This window comes from Orcinus orca, chromosome 2 (assembly GCF_937001465.1).
Source record: "Orcinus orca chromosome 2, mOrcOrc1.1, whole genome shotgun sequence".
Taxonomy (NCBI): Eukaryota; Metazoa; Chordata; class Mammalia; order Artiodactyla; family Delphinidae; genus Orcinus; species Orcinus orca.
Window position 1 is genome coordinate 161,468,260 of NC_064560.1, and position 24,623 is coordinate 161,492,882.

The 24,623-nt window shown below is 43.9% G+C and overlaps 1 long non-coding RNA gene across 1 annotated transcript in view; it reads left to right on the plus strand.

The window, feature by feature from the left end:
- The window catches only part of LOC125963584 (uncharacterized), a 79,749-nt gene extending 60,879 nt beyond the window's left edge, over window positions 1–18,870 (plus strand). Inside the window, exon 3 of the long non-coding RNA XR_007475752.1 lies at window positions 18,456–18,870. This is a non-coding gene — a long non-coding RNA (uncharacterized LOC125963584). The remainder of the gene's footprint in view (window positions 1–18,455) is intronic.
- Window positions 18,871–24,623: the final 5,753 nt, after the last annotated feature.

Below are 24,623 nucleotides of genomic sequence, written 5' to 3' on the forward strand. Positions count from 1 at the left end.
AAGTGGAGAGAGCGAAAGGCCAGGATCCAGAGAGCCGGGGTCCCATCCAGACTCGCCACTAACTGGCTCTGGAGAGGCAGGCAGTCCCCCTGGCTGGGTGGACAGAGAATGGAACATCGGGAGACCCAGGGAAGGGTTCTCAGTCATGGATGGAACAGGCAGGCTTAGGCAGAGGGTGGGTACCAGAGAAGACTGGGAAGAAACTGAAGGCAGGGGCTGCAGTGAGCGGCCAGGAACCCAGCAACTCACAGAACCTTGAAGAAGCCAGACAGCGAACGATTAAGATACTTCCTGCAACCTGAGTGACCCCGGCTGAGGGAGGCTGGGAGGATCTGAAGGAAGGACTGGACGGCTGTCTGGCTGCCACTTTTGCCTCACTGGTGCCTTGCATTCGCTAAACCCAGGTCAGAGCTCACTGACGCCCCCCATCCCCTCCCCACACCCCTGGCCGTCTGGCTGCTCCCTGGACCCTACCTTCTGACTCACCCTTCTGCATCTGTCCTCCCAACTGACCTCCAGGGACCGCTGCACACCCCTCCATCCCGGACACACAGCTTGCATCCAAGGCTTTATGAAAGGCAGAGAGCAGAATATGACAACAAGCAGAGAGCGAAGGGGGCGCGGAGGGGAGAGTAAAAGAAAGATGGAAGGAGAGAGGCAGCAGCATGAAGGCTTCAGCTAAAGGCTGACTGAGGCTTAAGCGGGAGGAGTGAGTAATACTAAGAAAAAGAGAACTGGGACCCGCTCCAGCACTGGCTCTTAGTGTCCAGAGGCAATGGAGGTGCAGCCCCACCTAGCTCTCCCCAGCAACTCTCTTCTTCCTCTCTGTCCTCCAGGTGGCTCCCTCAAAGTTCTGCCCTCACTCCCCACACCCCCCACAGTAGACAAGAGAGCGCCGGCTCGGGTCTCCCTTCTGCTCCTGTACGTTCCCAAGAAGCTTCATCCTGTTGGCGTGGTCTCATCTCTTTCTGTTCATGTGGCCCTATCCACCCTTAGTGTCCCCAGGCCACCCATCAAGGTCAGTCAAGGGAGTGGCCAGATCAGAGCTCTGATGGCTGCCGTGGGTTTGGTTTTGACCTAGAACTCTGCATGGGTGGATGTGTGTGCACACGCATGTGTGCGTGATGTGCACATGTGTGCTCAGGGGGAGTGGAGGTGTACTTACAGCTTTGGCCAAAAGGATTTGGGTTTCATAGAGCAGGGACTAAGTAGGATCTCTTAGCTGGGGGGCAGTCCAAAGGTATGAATTAAGCTACACCCAGCAGAATCTGTGACTGACTAAACTCCTGTAATTTACTCCTGTATATGTTGTGTGACCTACGTGTTCTTACCTGGAAATGAAATAAATTCTTATTGTTGCTGTTACTATTACTGTGCCTTGAAACAGAAGACGGAGCGTTTGATGTGCTAATGGCCCAGGTCAGTGAACAGAGTTACAAGAGACATTCATGATGAGCCTCCAGAGCTCATCACGTCTCTGGTTAAAGAGGAGAGCATCCCCATCCTGGCTGGCGGCCAGGTGGTTGATGAGGGGCAGAGAGGGATGCTTGGGATGGAGATGTCCTGGTAGCTGGCATGTTGCCTTACCAGGGTCCAGCTGAAGCCCATTATTAACATGAATTCTCTTCCTTCGTCATTTTAAAGAGAATCACTTTATTACAGACATGCTATTAAAATAACAGAAAGCCAAAACAAAAATTGCTCCCAATCCCATCCTGAAATCAAATCAATGAAAAATATGCACGATATCCAACAAATATAAAATTCTATCCGTGATGTTACTAGAACACAGAGAATGCACATGGATGTGGCCTGGCATAGGATACTGACTAATCAACAAAGGTTTTCTCAGGCTTAGGCCCAACCATGCTACGCTCGACCAAGGTTTCAGTGACTTTTCAGATGATCTGGCTTAGAAATCATGGAGGAAGGAGACCCAGGCTTAGCCAAACCCCACCTATTCTCATTCTCCTCCCTCATGGTGGTCTATCCCTTTGAAACGTTTCCATGTCTCTGTGGGAGGCAGATCTTCTGTTACATTGTGACATGGCCCCTTGATGTTGATGGCAGGGAATGAATGGGGTCTATGCATTTGCCATGGAACAAATGGTGCTTCATCTGTGCTTGTTTGAACATGTGTATGCTTCTGCATTTCAATGATTTCTTCCTTCCTAACCAATCTGCTAAATGCAACATTTACAACCAGTCTCGCATGCATTATTGCAAGGCTGGGGCCTGATCACGTCAAATGAAGGCTGCCAGTTTCCCCTGCCAGAAGCAAGAGGCACTGGGAAAAATGGAAATTGGACAATAGTCTTGTATATACTCCCTGCTCTGTCATGGATGGCCTTCAGCAGGAAACCAATCAACGGAATCAAAAGAACACGGTTTCCTGTTAACATAGAGCGATGCCAAATCCACCAGACATTATTATTTCATGCCCTGTGCCAGTCATTGTCAACCATAGCGTAAGTAATAACATATGACTGGGGCTGTGGTTTCAGTGAAATATTCTTTTGCTCTTGGCATGGTACCACACACCTTCATATGCTTTATTGCCCTTTCCCAAACCTAGGGAGGTTTGTTTTTTTTTTTATCTTTGCTTTTCTTTTAAGATTTCTTTTCCCCCAAAGAACTATATCTGGCTGTTTTGCTGCATACCAGCTCTCAAACCCAAGCCAACCGACTCCCAATTCTCAGGCTTTTCTTAAGCAACACTTTAAAAAATATATTATTATTATGATGATGATGATTGCATCACATAGGGCTGAAATAAACCCACTGTGTATTGGCCTTCAACAATCTTACTTTTTCTTTGAAAATGGCTGGTTCCCTAAGACTGGCTTTAAGAGAGAAAAACCTCTCACATAATATTTTTCTTGTTTTCCAGGCTGATCTTGAAGGTGATGATAGGCCATAAGCCGCAGCCTCTGCAAGGATGTTACAACCTCTGCAGCAGGCGGGAAGTACATGTGTGTTTGGAATGCAACAAAAGGGAAAAGTTACTAGTGTGTTTTGGACAGGATCCCGCATTTTTAACCCTTTGTCCAAACCTAGAGAAAACCCAGTTCCATTAGCTACTCAGAACTTTTCTCCTAAAGTGCCACGGTTAAGGGGAAATGTGAGCAGTCACCTGGATCATCCCTTTTTTTTTCAGACAGTTTTGCCTGGTGGTAAAGAGCTTTGGTAGCGGATGGAGCTGGCTCAGACCCTAGCCCCCTCTCTTATTAGATGTGTGACTCTGCGAAAGTTGATAAACTTTCGGATTCTCACATTTCTTCTCTAGAAAATGGAGAAAACACTCTCCAGGGTTGGGGCCCTTTGCTCCCTGCTCTGTCATGGAAGCCTTTGGCAGAAAGTGTACCCCGTAAGTGCTCATTAAACAGCATGACTATTATTAAGAAAGCACTTTGGAAAGTACTGGGTCCCTGCTCCCAATGGTTTTGGGGAGTGACAGGAAGAGACTGTGGGGTTCAGGGGTGTGGAGCATGTAGGGCCAGGGGCAGAGGAGCTGCTCCATGAGGACTGGGTGCATTATCTCACTTAACTGTCATGAGAATTCTGGGAGAGAGAAATTGGGCAGTCATTATTGTTCCCATTTCACAGGTAGAGAAATGGAGGTCCTTGCACACTGCTAGAATTGGCAGAGTCACTACTAGACCCCAGGGCTCCAGAATCCTTGCTAATGTCCCATCTGTACATCACATTTCCTCTCAGAGCTGAGTTAGTTTGTTCTTGGCCTGTCCTCAGTTCCCTGAGGCCCTCTCCCTCCCTGTCCTTTCCAGGAAACGACAAGCTCCCTGCCTTTACCCGCCCGCCCCCTGCCAAGCACGCACTCTCACGCACACACTCACTCACTCACTCACTCCCTCCCTCCCTCACTCCCTCCTGGGCCTGTGCTGCCTCCTGTGGTCTCCTAGGAGAGTGGTTGCTCACACATGGATAGGACCTAAACTTTGAGGTGATTTGACTGCCTTGTATCACATTTTCTTCCCAGCAAGTCCATCCCTGCAATCTCTCTGTCTCTCCAGAAAGCTTTTCTGAACTGCAAATTTATTACCTGTAGGTTCCTAGATTAACCCATCATCTTTGTGGCTAAACTAGTTTATTACTTGAAAACAGGAACAGGTAACTATTGATAAGAGGAAGGTGAGCGGCATTTTGGAGGATGGGGTACTTGGGCTGGAGTGGGTTCTAGTTCAGGGTCCCAGGGAAACAGACTCTGAGATGGAAATTGCTTGGAGGAAGTTTATTGCAGAGGGCGCTCAGGATCAACACGTGTGGGTGGGGTGGAGGGCGGGTGGAAGAAGCAGGCCCAAGCAGATGGAGGATTAAACTGTAATGATGGCTGTAGTTATCACTGAGTCTCAGCTAATCCCATAGACAGCTCTGGAGCTAGGATAGCCCTTCAGAGTTGCCCTGTTTATACCCTGTATTGACCTGGCAATGGGTGCAGGCTGCTGCCAGAGGATGTGACTTTAGTCAAGGTATAATCTAAGGGTAGTTCCTGGAAAGGGACCCAGCTGAGAGCCTTCTCCGGATGTACCTCAGCATCTGGGCAGGGGGAAGGTGAATGAGACTTCAGCCCTGAAGGAATACTGGATAGAATGCCATCCTATCCACTCTCAGGAGGAAGACAAGGGGCAGTAGGTCAGCTGGGAGCTAGATGCCTGGGGTTTTGAGACTGATGAAAAGACTTTAGAATTAAAGTATTGGGAAAGAGAAGGTAGTTTTTTCAACCTGCAACTGAAACAGCAGAAGACTCAGATAGCTGGTAAAGGATGGAACCTTCCTGCTGTGCCTACTTTCACTCTCCTTAGAACCTGGCCATGCAGCTCATATTGGGTTTTGGAGTCAAATAAGATTCTGGACCAGTGTTTCTCAAAGTATGCTCTGTGAACCCGATATGTCCAAATTACCCTGGGGAAGGGGCTTTAAACATATAAATTCCTGGGCACCAAATATAACAGAATCTCTGGGGATGGGACCAGGAATCTGTATTATAAACATCTCCCTTCCCCCACAATTTGATTCTTTTGTACTTTTTTTTTTTTTTTTGCGGTACGCATGCCTCTCATTGCTGTGGCCTCTCCCGTTGCGGAGCACAGGCTCCGGACGCGCAGGCTCAGCGGCCATGGCTCACGGGCCCAGCCGCTCCGTGGCATGTGGGATCTTCCCTGATCGGGGCACGAACCCGTGTGCCCTGCATCGGCAGGCGGACTCTCAACCACTGCGCCACCAGGGAAGCCCTTTTGTACTTTTATAGTAGAGCTTATCAACATCTCTGCCACAACTGTCTCTGGAATTGGCAAGGTCTTCAGGGCCCAAAATAAGTATTTTTCATAATAATAATATTTGCACAGCTGAGTTATATCACTCTGGATTTTTCAGATCACTTCCATAGTAGGCTCCAATTGAAGTGGCTGTGTAACTCATATGTGATTGCCCTAGTAACTACAGCTATTCTACTTACTCTTCTTTGGGGGGACCAAACTATCCTCCCCTCCACCTCCTCCTGACACAGCCATGGGGCTCAAATTTGAGCATCTTTCTGCTTTTAGGACTTTACCCCTCTGGCCACAATCACGGATTGAGGGATGGGCATCTGCCATGAGCTGGGCCAATTATTGTGGCCCACTTCTGCCCCCAGGGATTGATGCAGAAATATGCCCATGATTCAAGCTAAGGCAGTTCGAGTCGTTCCCCTAGGATTTTTTTTTCCAAACTAAAGCTGGTATGGGGAGAAAGGGAGAATCTTTCCCTTCTGCTCCTGAGGCCATGAGTGTGATTCTAATGCTTTCAGTACTCACAGCCAGTGGCGTGGGGAAAGTGGGTTTGGAAGAGCAAAACAGACACCAGCTGAGAGAAGCAGAGGTAAGAGACAGGGTGCATCCTGATGGTGTTTAAGACCTCTGTTCCAGTCACTTCTGGTTTTGTACGGTTTGGTAATGTGAACCAATTACCAGTGTGTTAGTAATGATTTCCTGGTATTAAGCACGTGAGGGTAGTATATCAGGATGTGATCACATATAAATGTGGAATTATCAGACACATGGGCTGTCTGGGAGGGGGTGGGGGGAGGGATGGAGATGGTAAATAGGTAGTAGAAAGGTCTCCGTTTTCCTCTCACTCCCCCATGGGCATGCAGTAACAACTAAGTACTACATGTATGCGATGTGTTTGTATTCCTTTCTCTTGTTGAGCCTAAAAATCAAAAACAAAAACAAAACAACCTTCCAATCCAGTGTCTCAGGAAGCCAATTGGTGGGAATCAGCCTTTGATATGAAAACTTCATTGGATTCTTGGATCCACTGCCTTTGTATCTCTTTCAAAAGAGGTCTTTGCATGTTGATTTCTATGTGAGGCTAAAGGTTTTGAGTGTTTTGTCTCTGCATGCAGGTATGTTAGTAGAAAATCTTGTATGACTTTCCCCAAGTCCATCTGTCAGAGAAGGTCCTTGCTGGCCGTGTTATCTTGGCTTCTTCCAACTATCAATCCCAGTGCCAGGGCACATTTCACAAAAGAAGCTCTCTTTTTTCATTCTCCCTTTGGTATGTCAGGGCTTTAGTTTGAGGATGAGAAGGAATTCTTGCAAAATAGAAAAGTTGAAGTCTATAGTTTAATTGGTTTGGATTGAGAGGAAGAGAGCAAGTAACTATTTTGGGGTATACAAGTTTACCGCAAAGAAATTATGCTTCCTTACTGGGGCGGTGGTGCTGGTGGTGGAAGTGGTGGTGGTGATGATGGAGATAGTGGTGATGGTGACAGTAGTGATGGTGGTGGTGAGGTGGATGGTGGCCTTTCTCACCAGTTTCTTCCATACCCCAGGCATTATCATTGATGGTTTCTCTTGTTTCTCAGTGTAATGCTCTTCTGCAAAATAAACATTGAGAATATAAGGGACATTAGGTAAAAGCCCACATACAGAGATTCACTCAGTTTTCTCCTGCCCCTTGAGCTAAGTAAAAAGCACCTACCGGGCTTCCCTGGTGGCACGGTGGTTGAGAGTCCGCCTGCCAATGCAGGGGACACGGGTTTGTGCCCCGGTCCGGGAAGATCCCACATGCCGCGGAGCGGCTGGGCCCCTGAGCCATGGCCGCTGAGCCTGCGCGTCCGGAGCCTGTGCTCCGCAACGGGAGAGGCCACAACAGTGAGAGGCCCACGTACCGCAAAAAAAAAAAAAAAAAAAAAAAAAAAAAAAAGCACCTACCAGTGGCCCATCCCTCTTCCCTGCTTTTAGGGAGAGCGTTTAAGAGCTCTTCTCCTCCCCCGCCACTTCCTCCTCCTTCTCTTTCCCCCTCTTCTTCCCTGTCTCCAAATTAATCTTAGCAGGGAGTCCTAAAGCAAATGATCATGTTACAAGTCTAAATGCGATAGCCTGTCATCTTTCATTATTTTTGACATAAACAAAACTGTCAGAATTCTCTGAAACCTGCCTTCGGTTCAGGTTATTCTCTCTGAGGCCGAGAGCGCCATAAGGATTAGTAAAAGGAGGGTTGCTCCAAGGTAATAAAAAGAATGTAATGGAAGATTGGAAAAGATCTCCATTTCCAAACTTGTGTGCGTTTTTAGACCATTGCCTTTAAGGGGGATATTGATTAAGGCTGTAGAATGTTTACATAATTGTGGCATATTTTATAAAATAGAGGTCTGGGGGCATTTCATTAACCAGATTTCCTTCTTTGACGATTCCCCTGCAATTTCCTTGAATATTTAGGTTTGATATGCAGTTAAAGAATAAATTGCCTGGCTTGTTTCCTGGAGATCGGTGCCTTCTGTGGACCGAGCTGCTGCAGACAGGCAGAGTATGTTTTTATATAGAAGAATAATACCCAACTATTGGAGTTGCCGATTAGGGCTCTGAGCTAGCGGGCCAGCACTTCAGGCACACACACACACAAATGTTTTGGAAAAGTTTCTTATTCTTCGCATGCTTTGAGCATGGATCTCCCTGCCAGTGATCCTGGGATGAGCTGAGTGTAAATGAATGCAAGTATCTATTCATCAGAGGCTGTTTATCTTTTTCTGGCCCCTCATTCAAAGCAGCCACAGTTTTCTGAAAGAGCCACACAGACCACACTCCAAAGCAGAGAATTATTTGGTTCAGAGTGGGGAACGCTGAGGCCATGGTCTCGGTTTGGGGGCATTTCAGAACTTGAATATTTTGGTAACCCCTGCTCTATAAATCATTGAATTACATCAAGTCTATTTAAAACCCCTCTGGGCGGCTGTTTAAAATGCTGTCACTGCAGTAAGCAATGTCCTCAGAGTCACATGGCAGGTTGGGGCTGAAAAGGAGATGGGTTTTGTTTGTGTTTCTTTAACTCCAGTTAGGTTTACCCTCTGACTCTCCACTTCTGCGAATAGTCCCTCCATTTCCAGTTATTTCAAAGTCAGGATGCGAAGGCCACTGAGTCCATCAGGGTTAAGCCTTCCCATCAGAGCAAATTCTTTTTTCTTACATTCTTCAAGCCATTTAGTGAAACTACCACAAATTGTTAACTTCAGATTAATATGTTTAATAAGTGAGATCTGGACTATTTCAAGAAGGCAGGCAGTTTGGAGGATTGGCTGCAGCTGAGCGATCCCGTGGCTTTTCCTAGGTCATGGCTGGGGGTTGAGACCACCTGTATAGCACCTGTGGGCAACTCGGGCCTAATGACCCCAGGGAGCCTAATGACCTAGGGAGCCCTGCTCTGCCAGCCCTGCCCTCTGGCCTCCCCATTTTCTCTGGGGTCTGACAATGCAGGGGGTATCAGGAGGCCAGATCTGAGGGCGGGGGGGTGGGCAGGCAGCCCGGAGTGAGGCCTCCGGCTTCCCTGTCCGAATGCTGTATGTAATAGGTGGACTGCCTGCCTCTGCTCGGGTTCCAAGCCCCTGGGAGAGAAGGCTGCTGCGGCTGTCTTGTTCACAGTCACACCCGGGCCTGCCTTACCCAAGCATGTGCCAGAATGCATGCACACACAAGAGAGGGAAGTTTAGCTTCAGTGAACTTATTCAGAACGTTTTAATCAGAAAAATTGAAATTAAAAATCAAATATGCCAGGCTTCCCTGGTGGTGCAGTGGTTGGGGGTCCGCCTGCCGATGCAGGGGACGCGGGTTCGTGCCCTGGTTTGGGAGGATCCCACATTCCGTGGAGCGGCTGGGCCCGTGAGCCATGGCCGCTGAGCCTGATCGTCCAGAGCCTGTGCTCCACAATGGGAGAGGCCACAGCAGTGAGAGGCCCGCGTACCGCAAAAAAAAAAAAAAAAAATCAAATATGCCATCAATTTCAGCAGACTTATAAAAATGTTGAAATCTAAAAAAAAAAAATCAAATTACACATGGGGTGTGTGTGTGCTGGGGGGACATTACCGTTTCAGAGTCTGGGCCCTCCCATGGTCTTAGTCCTTCCCTGGCACACGGTAGGTGCTTAATAAAGTTGTTGAATCAGTGCATGAATCCAAGTTAAGAGCAGGGCTTTGGAGTCAAGATCTGAGTCTGAATCTCAACACCGCACTTACTAGCAGTGCGAGCCTGAGCAGGTTACTTAACCCTTTTGAGCTTCAGTTTAAGTTGTTGGGAGGTTTAAGTGAGATAAAGCATGCAATATATTATACAGTTGATCCTTGAACAGCCAGGGTTAGGGGCCCCAACCATCTCTGTGCAGTGGAAAATAGGCCTATACCTTTACCCTCCGTATCCACGGTTCCACATCCACGGCTCTGCGTCCATGGGTTCAACCCACCATGGATCCCGTAGTACTGCAGGAGGTATTAACTGAAAAAAAGTCCACAAAGAGGCAGACCCGCACCCACTCAGTTCAAATCCGTGTTTCCAAGGGTCAGCTGTGTATGCGATCTATATTAAAATGAATGGCATCTATCATATATATTCTACTCCCCATTGCATTTGTCCCAAGGGCACCCAGAGCGGACATGTCCGAGGAACAAGAGCCTCTGCCTTTGCCAGCTGAGGAGAGGAGTACGGGGCTCAGCTTTCTCTGCGGGTCCAGGGCGGGGAGGGGAAGAAGGCAGGGCCGCCGGCCTTGGCTTTGGCGGGGAAGCCCTGGCCTGCTCGCCACCCTCGGCGCAGGGGCGTCCAAGTCCCGGTCTCCGCTGCGCGTCTGGAATCCTCCGGGGCCACGGGGCTGCAGGGGCACCTCCACTCCCAGGCATTAGTGCATTTTGAACAGAAAAAAACCCAGCAGTACACAAAACAAAACCAGCAGCAGCCGAGGAGAATGTGATTCAAAGACGATCTGCTTATTCTGAGCCAACCCAAATGAGGGGCGGCGACTCCCAGCCTTCCCCGCACCCCTGCAAGGCCCAAGAAATACCCGAGGGCCCTTCGGAAGGGGAGGCCGCGTGCCTGTGTTTGGGAAGCCCAGCAGGTGTCCCCAACTAGCCTGTCTCTGGCTCTGACCTTGCAGAGATTTCTCACTAGGTCAATGTTTCTTTAAAAAACAGTAACAGTGAAGCCCTTAATTCGTTTTTGTTCTTTTGTTTGTTTTTGGGTTTTTTGTTGTTGTTGTTTGTGGGGTTTTTTTTTTTTTTGCAAAATTCCTTCAGTTTATGGAAAAGGCAGTCAAAGGGGGGAATGTGCTCTGGTCCCCTAAAAGATATTGTGGTCCCTGAGAGGAACCCTGACAGGGGAGAGGCCTTTCCCTTCCGGCTCAGCCTGCCCCCAGATGCTTCCTTGATAGAGGTGGCTCTGCACTGGAAATGTTGCCTCTCTGGAAAGAGGGTTTTATTTCCTACTGTGGGGGCCGCATTTTCCTCCCTCCCTCCCTTCTCTCCTCTCCTTGCTTCTTCCCTCCTCCTTTCCTCCCTTCCTTTTCGGTTGAGAGTTTGTTATTCATTTTCTCTCTCTGTCTCTCTCTGTCTGTGTCTTTGTCTTTCTTTCCATGGAGAGAGCAGGGATTTGTTCAAATCTCATCTTCATCGGTTACTGGCTTTGTGACCTTGGATACCATTTAGCCTTTCTAAGCCTCCACTTCTTTACGAGAAAAATGGAGTTAATAGTGTCCGAGGTATGAGATTGCTGGGCTGATAAAATATATTAACCGTAATCATGTGCTCACCACAGAGAATACACTCAGTAGGGACAGGTTTAATAATAAGTGCTGCTTTCCTGAAAAAATCTACTTTGATAATCCCCCCACCCCAACTCTCTATCCTTTAAGAAAACTTTAGTTAACAGGTTCCAGCCTCTGGGATCTTAGCTCAAGCAGATCTTCAAGGTCAACTTAAATACTCATATCATTTCCTGAAAAGAGAGACCAGTGGTTTCTCTCCCACCTGAACATCTGCTTCAGCTTCTACATAATCGTGTCTACCTTCACTCTTGCCCCACTTCAGTCCATTCTGCAGCTGCCAAAGTGGCCTTTCAAAAACAGAAATTCAAAGCAATACAAAACAAACAAACATCTCTGAAATCCCAGATCATATCACTCCCTTTCTGGAAATGCTTCAATGGTTACCCGTTATACTTAAAACAAAATCTAAACTGCATTCTCTAGACAAAGACCTGTGCTGGCCCTCTGCAGACTGTCCCCCACCACTCTCTCTCCCTCTGTATTTCAGCTATGTGACCACCTTTCTGACCTTTGCATTCTCTGATGGTTTTAAACTCTCTACTGCCTTAAGGCTCTGCACTCACTGTTCCCTGGACGATTGACTCTTTCAGCTCAAATGTCACCTCCTCAGAGATGCCATACCACTACCTGATCTAAAGTAGCACTCGTACCCCACCCTCAGTTATCCTCTACTTACATCACCTTGTTTATTTCCATAGCACTGTTATTAATTATTTATTCGTCCATTGATTGAATCAATGACCCTGTAATTTAGAGGGAGAAAACAACTTATAAACAATCAGCTCAAGCCAAAGGACCAGGGAAACAAATGCAATAGCTTTCAAAGCAAGGAGAGAGAGTCACCGATTAACCAATCTCTAAAATCAAAACAACAGAAAAGATCATTCTTAATAGGAAGCCTGAGTCTGTGCCCTGTGGTCAGAGCTTGGGTGGATATAATTCTGCCGCAGAAAAACTACCGAAGGACTCACAAAAGAGTGAGAAAATCTGACTTCCCTTCAGCATGAAAAAATGTCCCCAAGCAGCTTCGATGAAAGTAGGAAGAGAGAATGAGTTAATTATTGTAATTATGATAATTTCTTCTGTATTCAATACTTACTTGACTAGGTCTGTTAAGAGAATTAGCTTTTTCTGGCTTACTCATTTTTTTCCTCAGGCCTTACCAATGGGCATTATTTTCTTAACTTAAAAGAACTCTTTGGTTTCCATAGAGAAAATTCTGGAAACAAAATATACCAAGCAATTGAGTCTGAATTTTTTGAAGCCCTATCTCTTTCTGATGTGCCTGGCCTGGGTTGTTTACAGGCTATTGGTTTGGATGGCTTTGGGAGTTTATTGAACTACTGCAGATTATATAAATTATATTTTTCCTGAGTAATTTTGATCAAATAAACTTTTTCCCTAGTTCTTTCCCCCTTAGTTTACATGCTCATATGTATTCCAGAAAAATTTAATCCACATGGTTAGATTTATTTATGCTCAGCTCATCCCAAGATCACTGGCAGGGGGATCCATGTTCAGAGTATTTGGAGAATAAGAAACTTTTCCTAAAACATTTCGTGTGTGTGTGCCTGAAATGATAGCACATTAGCTCAGAGTCCTAAATAGGCAAATCCAATAGTTAGATATTATTCTGATGTGTGAAATAGGAAGATCTTAAGCAGTGGATGATACAAGTCCAAATTATTTGAATTTATTTTAAAAGAAGTGATTTCTAATTACCTATTGGCATTTCAGGATTTTCCCTTCTCTATTCAAATCCCAAGTGAATATTTCCAGACCAAATTAATTTTCCTATGTGAAAAGCCATGTCAGTAAGAGAAAATAGCTAGCCATGTGGTTTGAGGCAAGTTAACCTAACTGCGCTGAGCCTAGGTTTCCTCATATGTTCAACAGGGTTAGACACGTCCAGTCTGCAGAGCTGTTGTGAGGATTAGACATAATGTCGGTAAAGCTCCTAGAATAATGTATGACTTGTAGTAGAGTTTTAACAAGGGGCAAATGGTCCTATCTATCTAGCCTTTAGTAACATTTTTGATGAAGTTCTATATGACACTATCATCACTAAGATGGTTATAGGGTGTGTGTGGACCAGAGTGGGCAGAAAGGAATGTCCAGAGTGACCAGATGGCCAAGGCAAGTGGCTTTCAGAAGGGCTTCTTCTACAGAAGCTGGCCCAGATAGTTAAACAACCAGACACCACTAAGCTCAGCATCCTTCCTAACCCACATCTACAGCAGATGGTCAGTGGGTCATTTGTCCAAAACCAACCAAGTGTTGATGAGAGTCATGATGGCTTTGGGGCCACACATTGGAGGGTATTATCATAAGTAATGCCCGTGTGGACCTCATGACTTTTGTGTACATGACCTTTAGAACTTTACCTTCCCTCCTCCTTAGAATGTTAGCTTTTTGCAATATAGCTCAGTGAGGAGGACAACTGCTTCTAAAATGGGATCTAACAGACTCTCTTTGCCCCAGCACAGATCTAAAAGGGCAGTTCACACATGAAGCCACCCATGAGCATGAGGTGTCTCCAGGTCTTATGATCTGCAGACCACAGTTATGTTCTTCACCAAGAATGGGAGTATTTACAGGAAACAGTGAAAGGCAAGGGAAGCCACACTCAGCAATCATGGGAAAGATGGTGTCAGATGGCAGGGCAAACCACTGTAGTAACCTCCAGAAGTAATTATGGACATCTGGATTGATGAAAAGAACTGAAGGATGGCAGGCATTCTGCATTTGGGACTGGGTTTTCCCAAAGGAAGATAAATGGAAAAAACATGTTTGCTTTAACTGCTGACTCATGGTACAAAGTTTTAATTCAGAGACTTTAATTGAAAATGCAGCAAGAATGTAAAAGATTTACATGCAAAATATTTTAGTACATTGGCAAGACATTAATTATAAAACCAGATGGTCATGGTAGAAAAATCAACCAAGAGGCCTTTATTTTTCTTTTGTTTTCGTAGCAGGAAACATTTTTACTTTACAAATTTCAGAATTCGATTTTATATATAAGCAAGACCGCCTTTCTATTAAGATTAATATAAAGAGTGATTGTCCGGTGTTCCAAAATATTAAAAAAAGAAAAACAAGAATCATCATTATAGAAACCTGGAATATGAAAGCATTCTTGTGATAGAAGCTTCATGATCAAGACACTGGTTCTCTTTCCCCAGAGGCCAGTCTAATGAGACCATATTTCTCGGCTCCTATTAACCGTGACTGCTGTCTCAGTCAGGGGTCATTTGTTTGCAACAGAAGGTTGGAACAGAACTGCCTGAAATTAGCTCAGAAAGGAGAGTTTATTGTGAGGATACAGCAGACTTTCACTCTCAGAAAAACTCACGTTCAGGAGATATAATCGGTTAAGAAAGTTCATCTGATAATCTATCTCTCCATCTTTATCTTAAGGCACAAGGCATCTTCTCGTTGCTTCCCTCTGCACACCTGCTCCAAGGTAACCACATTTGTTCCCCAGGCTGGCTTTTCCTGCTTGGTGAATAGCAGGTCCACCATGGATGCCAATCTGAGTTTAAATCTACCATCTTTTTCTTTGTTTACTATCTGTCCCATCTGTTTTTATTTTCCTCTTTTTCTTCATTCTTATCTGCTGCCCTCTCTTACGTTAATGTAGTATTTTAAAAATTATTCCATTTCTGCTATTAGCTTCTTGATTATACATTTTAAAATTATTCTTTTTGTGGTTACCACAGAGATGACAAACATGCATCCCTGACTTATTAGACTGTACTATAAATTAATACTGTTAATAATACCATTAATACTTCTTGGACAATGAAACAACCGTACAACATTTAAGCCAATTTTCCTGTTTGGGCTATTGTTATTGTTGTCATGTGTTTTAATTCTACATACTTTTAATCCCACAAAGCATTATTCTTGTTGTTTTAAACAGTCAGTTTTCATTATGTTTCACCCACATGTTTACCTTTTCCATTTCTCTACATTCCTTCCTGTATTACTATGTTTCCATCTGTGATTATATTCCTTCTGCCTAAATAACTTCCTTTAGTATTTCTTCTAAGTAAATACCTGCTGCCAACACATTCTCTTGGTTTTTGTTTGAGAGTTTTTATTTCAAACCTTGCTCTGTGATCTGCCTGTGAGTTTTTCTTCTACTTATGGCACATTTTTCTGCCCAAATTTACACAAAAAATTGGGTTTCCCAGCTTCAAAGATACACTACAATAGTTATGAGACATCTTTATAGTTTATGATTTGAAGCTATGTCTTTTATTCAAAAGGGAGGATTCAAAGTGCATTTTATAACTCAAAACCTATGATGTGTCAGGTCTTGAAGGCCTACCACGTGTCAGGCGATGTGCTAGTCACTGGGAATTTAAGATCAAATAAGATGTGAACTTGTTTTCTAACCCCTCAGTCTTGTAGGAAAGACAGGCAAACAAATGTTACATCATGTGTGATAAGTCCTGTGATAGAATTATGCATAGGTTATTTTAGGAGCCAAAGGATGAACACCCCAATCAGAATCAGGGAATATTCCCCAGGACAGACACCTGACCTTGGATTGAATTTTAAAAGAGTAGAAGTTTTTAGATCCATGTATCAGCTAAGAGTTATTTGGCAGCAAGTAACAGAATATCTGACTAACAGTGGCTTAGATGAGAAGTCTAGAGGCCTTTGACGTTGACTTCAGCTGTTCATTTGAGCTCTTTATTCTTCTGCTCTGCCATCCTTGGTGTGATGGCTTTTCATCCTCATGTTTTATGGTCTCTTGATTTCAACATGGCTGCCACAGATCCAAAAATAGCATCCCTGTTGAAGGTGGGAAAAAGAAGGAAGGACAGCACCAGCCATATCTGTCACTTTCCTAGAAGTTCCATGGCAGACATTCATTTGCATCTCATTGGCCAGAAGTGGGTCATGTGGCTACTTCGAAGTGCAAGGAAGCTGGCAAAGGAGGATCTGGCTTTCAAGCCTCTGGGGAGGGAGGTTACCTGGAGAAGAGTGCTGGGAAGGGCTGCTGGATTAGTCAACTGCAGTGTCTGCCGCAAATCTAAGGTGGAGAACAAATATATAAAATTTGGAGTTGTAAAAATTTATGCACATTTGAAGAACAGCAAATAGCTCTGGAACCAATGGGGAGGCTAGAAGGAGAGACAGTGGCCACAACACAAGGTGTCTTGTGGGCTAAAGAGTCAGGCCATGAAGAGCAACAGAGTGTCTCAAGTACAGAAGGGAAATGATCAGAGTTTTTTTTAAAGATTCCTATGGTGGCATGTTGAAGTTGGCCTGGGATTGGTCCAGAGTGGAGTCAAGGGGGATAATTAGGAAGCTATTTCAGTAATCTAGGTAAGAAGGGACAAGAAGTAACTGTGGAGATAAAGATTTGACAATGAATTATAGCTATATTTGAAACAATAGTTATTACAAGGTAGTATGTATAGTTAAGAGTTTGGGTTTTGGAGTAAGACATAACTGGGTTCAAATCTGCTCTGCCATGTCCTAGATGTTCAACTCTGGACTTATTACTGAACCTCTAGAAATCTCTTTCTTCAATTGTAAAATAGAGGCACAAGGAGGACAGTGTCCACTTTATAGGGTTAAATGGTATAATATAGTGGCTTGTTAATTCAGGCTAACATTCAGTTATTTCTCTATACTTATATGTGAATATACTCATACATTCATATAGATGCAAATATTGAATGAGAAGAATAGATCTAGGATGACCCCAGGTTTCAGGCTCCAGTGACTAGGAGGATGATGGTCACTGAGATGAGGAATATTAGAGGAGGAATGTGTTTGAAGGAAAGAAGTGTGAGTTCAGTATTGGAAACATTTGAGTTTAAGGTAATTTAGGAACATTCAAATGGCCTAGGCCATTGGGCACGTGACGCTTTAGCAGAGAGAATTTGACCATGAATAAATATTTGAGTGTCATCACATTGTAGGTTATAGTTGGAGTTGGATTGAGGTCACTCAAGTATCCGAATATAGAAGAAGAAAAGCAGAGGTCATCAGTGAAGAATGTGAGGCAGGGAGAGTAGCTGGGAAGACGACTGAAAGGTGTGGTTGGAAAGTGGAAGAAAGACCAGGAGCATCACAATGGACAAGGGAAGGAACAACCAAATGCATTGAATGGTACAAAAATTCCCCATCCTGGCTTTCATCATCACAGGTCCTAGGAAGCCTCTGTGAGAGCGTAGTTAGCAGAGCAGTAGAGACTGAAGCCACACGACATGGGTTGGAGAGTGAACGGGAAGTGAGAAAGTAGAAACAGGGCAACTAGGGAGCTATTTCCAGAAACTTGTCTCTGACCAAAATGGAGCAGTTGGACAATAGCTGGAGTGAGGGAACGTCAAGGAATGGCATTTCAGTCTGCTCGGGCTGCCATAACACACTACAGCCGACTGGGTGGCTGAAACCACAAAAAAATCTATTTTCTCTGGAGGCTAGAAGTCTGTGATCAAGTTGCCAACAAGGTCTGTTTCTGGTGAGAGCTCTCTTCCTGGCTTGTGGTTGGCTGCCTTCTTGCTGTCCTCACATGGCCTTTGCTCAGTGTGTCCTACGGAGAGAGGGAGATTAGGATCAGGGCCCTACCCTTAGGACCTCATTTAACCTTAATGACTTCCTTCGAGGCCCCATCTCTAAATACAGCCATGCTAGGGGTTAGGACTTCAACATATGAATTTTGAGGGGACACACATATTCAGTTCTTAGCAGATGGGTTTTACGAAAAAGATAGAAAGGATATTTTTTTGAGCTGAGGTTGAAGAACCAGTCAGGAGAGCATTATTAAAGATACAGAAGAGGGGACCTGGGCTATTGGAACGAAGACCATGAAAAGCCAAAGCAAAGCCTTGGATCACAGAGGGAAGGGAAAAGTGTTGGTGCCAGTGGAGATGAACACCTGCAGGGGTCCTGGGAGGAAATTCCAGCCTGATGTAGGAGGCAGAGTCATCCGAGAACACGGGAGAGTCAGGAGTAAGGGCCTGGAGAAGGAAGGTGATTGCTGAAGGCCCAGCTGTGCTTGGAGACCATGGATTGATAAAGGCCGAGTCTTCCCAGTTGGGTGATGATGTCTAGTTTAGGTAACCATCTGACCCACACTTGAGGTTGCTGATCTGCTCAACTATTACTGCCATTTTGTATCAGCTGTCATCTAGAGACAGCAGATTGAAGCTTGAGTTGAAATTCCTGCTTTTGAGTCCAGAAGTACAGGATGGAAAAATACAGTAGCAGATCACTGTCAACTAAAAGGGAACGTTAGGTGACGAGGCTATGAGAGTTAATGGAGCTGGTGGCATTTTTGGCTGCATTGGTACAAATACAATATCTACACCAAAGAAGGTGAAAGTCTATCTCCAATCTGTGCCTGTCAGGTTATTCTGGAGAATTTTGAGCACCACATGTGAGAAGAACATAAATTGTGCTGTAGTCACCCCGAACATCGGACAGGACTCATGCCTTGCCACGTGACACGTGGGTACAGCTACTAGGGGACTCTTAGCCTGAAGAGAAGATTCAGCAGTAATAAGGTAATTGTTGATTTAATCAGTCTATTTATCTTGTCCTTTTTTTTTTTTTTTTTTTTTTGTGGTACGCGGGCCTCTCACTGTTGTGACCTCTCCTGTTGTGGAGCATAGGCTCCAGACGCACCGGCTCAGCGGCCACGGCTCACAGGCCCAGCCGCTCCGCGGCATGTGGGATCCTCCCGGACCGGGACACAAACCCGTGTCCCCTGCATCGGACTCTCAACCACTGCGCCACCAGGGAAGCCCTATCTTGTCTTTTATGTGCTCTCACTTCAAGAGGTTTCTCACCTGCTGGTTCATTGCTTCCCTCTGACTTCCCCAGTGAATAGGGACATTATTAGCCAGATTTCACAGATGGGGACATTGAGGCACCTAGAGGAGAAAGACAGGAGACAGCCTAGGTACCCAGCATCCACCAACTTGCTCCTTAAACCATCTCACTCTTGACTTTCATAACAAATGTTTTTCTCTGTCTCCTCCCATAAAAATCCTCCCGTTCTTCAGAGCCCAGCTGAAGTTTCCCTCCAGAGAAGCTTTCTTGGCATCATTGAGCCTTCACTGATAACTGCCTCCTTTGAAATTTGACAGTATTCAAAACATCTTACTAAGCATCTAAACAATATAAATCGACACCTGTTGCTAGAGTCTATAGTACTTGATTATATATTGTTTCATGTTATTCACTCTGGTTTCATACATGTTTTTCACCTCTCTCGGGGTTATGTTTTATTCTTTGTTCTTATCTCTCATAGAGCCCAGCCCAGCGCTGAGCTCTGAACAGGTGCTCAGTATAACGCCTTTGCTCCATAGGGGATAGTACTGCCATCTTCTGAGGCTGTCCACTTACACACATCCTTGGAAAGGTAGTCTGAAACAAAGAACAGTCATTGTCTCTGCTTGCGAGGTTGCAGAAATGTGAGGCACCAGTGGAGAACTGTTTCCCAGTGATAGGTCATTCTCAACTATTCCCAAGTATTGACATTTTAGCAGCTAGTAAGAGTTGCCAGTTATCTCCTTGACCTTCTTCTGATCAATAAAGTACATCAACAAAACTGGGATCCCCGGAAATTTAAAGTGATTGTTTTGTTTTTAAAATATGGTCTGCAGATATTTTTATTTTTCCTGAATCAATCCTTGAAAAACAAAGTTATTCATGACTGATTTGAAGCATCTATTTTTCCATTTTAAGTTTTACTTTTGTGCAGCTTCTGTTTCTGAGATCTCGTGTATTTGATGGCAGTGCTTTCGATTTTCTTTGCATCAGCCAGTCCACTGGCTGTTTATTCAACAATCCTATTGCACTGAGCACACGATCCTTCGTAATGTAGCCTCAACCTCATCCAAACTCATTCACTCATGTAGCTTCTGCCCCAGCCTAATTCTGGAATCATCTCAAAGATGACTTGTTCCTCCATACCTCTATGCCTTTGTGTGGGCCATTCCCTCTGCTGGAAAGCTTGCCCTATCTTTTTTGCGAAGGTAAACTCCTACTTGCCCTTCAAAGCCAGACTCAAGCTTTTCCTCCACTGTAGAGCATTCGCTGTGTTCCCTAAGCAGAATTACTGGCGTCTTCCTTTGTGATCTTTGTTTATCTCTATGATAGCACTTCCTATATTGCACTGTAATTATCTATTTACACAACAATCTCAATCAGTCCAAGGGCAGGAACCATGTCTCTGTATTCCTAGTGCCAAACATAGCAGATGTTCAAGAAATTTTGTCTTTGAATGAATGAATACATTAGACTTCTTGGTCACAAGCAACTGAAATAGCCTCTAATGATCTCAAGAAAAAAAATAATTTTTTGGATGGCTCCTGGGGACAGATCAATGAAGGGCTGGAAGACCAGGTTTAGAAAAGGGGCAGGACACAAGGGGAACCCAAGAGGGCAGATCAGCAGGGACAAAAAAATTCTAATTGCCACTAATATCCTTGTATCCCTCCCATTGGATTCTCAGGCTGGGGAGAGTATTCCATTGGCTATGTGCCACATCACACTTTGTCTGCTCACTCCGTGGACAGACTGGGATGTGGTCACCTATCGATGTCAGCTTGCAAGGCTGGGGGTTGGGTAGGCACTATTCCCATCAAAATTACACATGTTGGGGAAAAGCAACTTTGAAAGGAAACTGGGATGTTATCAGAAGGGGAATGAAGTGTGCCTAACCAAAAAAAAAAAAAAAAAAAAAGAGTGACAAGTGTCTATTACCATAATGAGACTTTGTGGAAAAGGAGACTATGTGATTTAAAAATCAATTTAATATTGGATGGTTTGCTTACCAGCAAAATCACTCATGACATTTAGCACCTTTCTTTCTTTTCCTTGAGGAACTCAGAGTTCTTGCATAAATTTCATAATGTGTTATGTATCCCCTGGATATCTGATTTACTCACTTGAGCTTAATGATTGGACTCAATACAAAAAAAGAGCTTGCAAACTTTGCCTGTGGCTGTCCAGCCGTCAAGGAACTAAGCTCTTTTGCTCCCTGGAGAAGCTAAAACTTCTAAACTGAAGTGCCCTCTGCTCTGGTCTCTGCTTTTCAGCATTTCCCTTCTGCTTTCACATACTTTTGCTGTTTTAAAATTAAATCTAAGAAACTCATTCCATATTTTTCATCATCTGCTTTTGAAAGTGAATGCTATGGATTTATGGGTTTGTGTTCTTTGATGTTAGAGTAGCAAACTATGCTTGCTTCACTTGTTTTCATTTCATTTCTTTTAACATCTATGAAGCTTTGATAATTTGATTTATTAAAACACCACAGTCAGTGTAGGGGAACTGACACCGTTTGCATTGTTGGAAAACGTCGTGAAACATCAGGCGCTAGTTCCCTACAGAGAGCTTAGGTCTGTTATGATGTACCCCTCCTCTTTGGTCTTCAGGGAAGTCTGGCATTAAGCAAAATTTCAAGCTACACCCCAAGGATATTCATTCCTAGGACATTTCAAGATTTTTGGATTGGCTCCCACCCTCCTAATTTTTTTTAAATAAATTTATTTATTTAAAAAAATTTTTTTGGCTGCATTGCGCCTTCCTTGCTGTGCATGGGCTTCTCTAGTTGTGGCGAATGGAGGCTACTCTTCGTTGTGGTGTGCGGGCTTCTCATTGCGGTGGCTTCTCTTGTGGATCATGGGCTCTAGGCACACGGGCTTCAGTAGTTGTGGCATGTGGGCTCAGTAGTTGTGGCTCGTGGGCTCTAGAGCACAGGCTCAGTCGTTGTGACACACAGGTTTAGTTGCTCCGCGGCACGTGGGATCTTCCAGGACCAGGGATTGAACCCATGTCCCCTGCATTGGCAGGCAGATTCTTAACCACTGAGCCACCAGGGAAGTCCTCACCCTCCTAATTTTGATGTTATACTTGCTAAGATATTCAGAATAATCAGTTAGTTTTTCTTATTAAGAAACAAAAATGCTCCTTCCTGTTTCCTGTATTGTGGATCTGATGTATTAAAATTTGCATTTTATATAGTATCCCTTTAAATGTATTAAGGGGGAAAAGGGGTGCAGAGGGGAGAGAGGGAGAGAGAATACAGGATAACTTTACCCTGAGTGGAAAGCCTGGATAAGCAGACTACCAGAAGAGCTTAAAACCATATTAAAAAAGTCAGGGTTGGAAGAGCGCCTAGATATATTCATTGCAATTCCCTCCACAGTGGGAGGGGCTTCAAGGAAAGGAACCATTACGTGCTACTATTTAATGAATGTGTGTGTGTGCGTTTGTGTGTGTGTGTGTGTGTGTGTGTGTGTGTGTTTGTGTGTGTGTGTGTAGGGGGGCTATTATTAGGCTAGGACAGGGACTCTTTTAGGTATCTGAGGAACGGAAAAAAGCCAGGTCACATGGGGACCAGAACTGCAAAGCCAGAAACCAGGGGCTCGCTCTCTCTCTCTCTGCATCTGTAGGGAATTGTACAATCTCTTCTCAAAATTGGGCATTCAACACACAGTATGATATAGGCTATTATAAGTTTCTTTCCTTAACAAGAAAATAGGCACTTAGACATGTCAGGAGATTTAAAAAAAAAGTCATGGTCTAAAAATGAAGCAAATTAAACTCTGGCATGATTTTGAACGGATGGAGTATCAAGAGAGAGAGAATCCATTCAACCTTGGTATTAGGAATAGTCTCCTTAGCATGACACAGGTTTAATAACATAAGAGCTACACACCTTTCTAATGGGTCCATTCACACTACCAAAATAATAATAATAATTAATTTTTATTTAAATTCTTACTAGGTGACAGGCACTGTGCTAAGTGCTTTTGATAATTCCATTTAATTTTCAAACCCTATGGGGTAGGTATTATTATTCCAAGTTTTTCAGATGAATAATTGAGGCACAGAGGAGTTTAGTAACTATACTAAGTCACACAGCTCTTACGTGGCAGAGCTATTCTAAGCCACATGCTTTACCTCTATGACATATTTTTCTGGCTAGGCTATATTATCCCAATCAGGAATAAGTGATATTTACACAATCATTATAAATGCTCTTCTGATTTTTAAAAGAATTATTCTATAGATAAAGCATGTAAGACTTGATTATGATTATAAAAGAGAATGCAAACATTATTGACCTTGGAACATAATAGTACAGAAGGAAGTTAGGGGAAAGAGGGAGAAAGAGAAGGGAAAAGAGCATGTATTTCCTCGCATTAAAAAAGCAGTATTTTTAAAGTTATAAAAAATAGCTAATAGGAGTAAAAATAAAAATAAGTTAAAAGTTGGAAGCAGGTTGAATATAACTGAGCCAAATTTTTTATTTTTAAAAGTGGTACTCAATAAATTCTTCTTGAAGTTGATAAATCAGGAAACAGCATAAACATGTTATTCCAGTTATGTGGCTGACTACAGAAAACAAAAAACTATAAACAGATGAAAAACTGTTACCTGTGAACAGTGGGGATCTTGGAATGAGATTTTTACTTTTTATTTTATACCTTTCCATTTAAATGATTATTTCCATGTGCACATATTATGTTTTATAATAAGAACCATGCCCATACAATGCATTTCAGTAAGTCACCATCTAGGTTTCCATCCCAGGAAAATGCTCATCGTGTAGATACATAAGTGGCTCGCAGTGAAATTCCAAAGTCTGGAAATGCAGTCCCTGTAGGGCGTGCTGAGCACTGTTGCCCCAGTGGTCTGGGGTTCCTTTATATAGATCTGAATGCCTTTAAATCATCACCTATCCCAACATACAGCCCAGAGATGGGAGAAAACAAGAACCCTTCTGCCTGAATTTCTTACCCTCTTTTTTCTTTTACATTTACTTCCAGGTGAGAAGGCATAGTAGGTTCCACTTCCTCTTCTGATCTGATCTGTGTCTTAGCCTGATTCCGGGAGACAATAAGCCACATGGCTTGGCCTTATTAGTACATGGGGTGCAGGAAGGGAAAGCAACCTACTGAAAAGAATGCACAATATTGGGAGGTATTTCAAAAGTATTATCTCCCTTACCTATATATAAAAATGCATATGAAAAGGTCTGTAAGGATACAGACCACTGCAATGGCAGTGGGCACCGCTGGGGAGAGGAGTGGGGGAGGGGAGAATGTATTCGTGTATGTCATGGCTTGTTGACTGTTCTGGTTTTTTTGGTACTGTGGATATTTCAGTGCTTTCATATGTTTTTTCCATTTTAATCATCACAATAGCGAGTTTAGTTTTAGTCTCTACTTACTTTTAAAAAAATTAATAGACCTTATATTTTACAGCAGTTTTAGGTTTACAGAAAAATTGAGTGGAAAGTACAGGGAGTTCCCATATACCTACCCTCACCTCCCTCCCCAATTTCCCCTATTACTAACATCTTGCATTAGTGTGGTACTTTTGCTACAATTGATAAGCCAATATTAATACATTATTATTAACTAAAATGCATAGTTTACATTAGTGTTCACTCTTATGTTGCACATTCTGTGGGTTTTGACAAATGTATCATAACATATACCCACCATTAGGACATCATACAGAATAGTTTCACTTTCTTAAAAATCCCATATACTCCA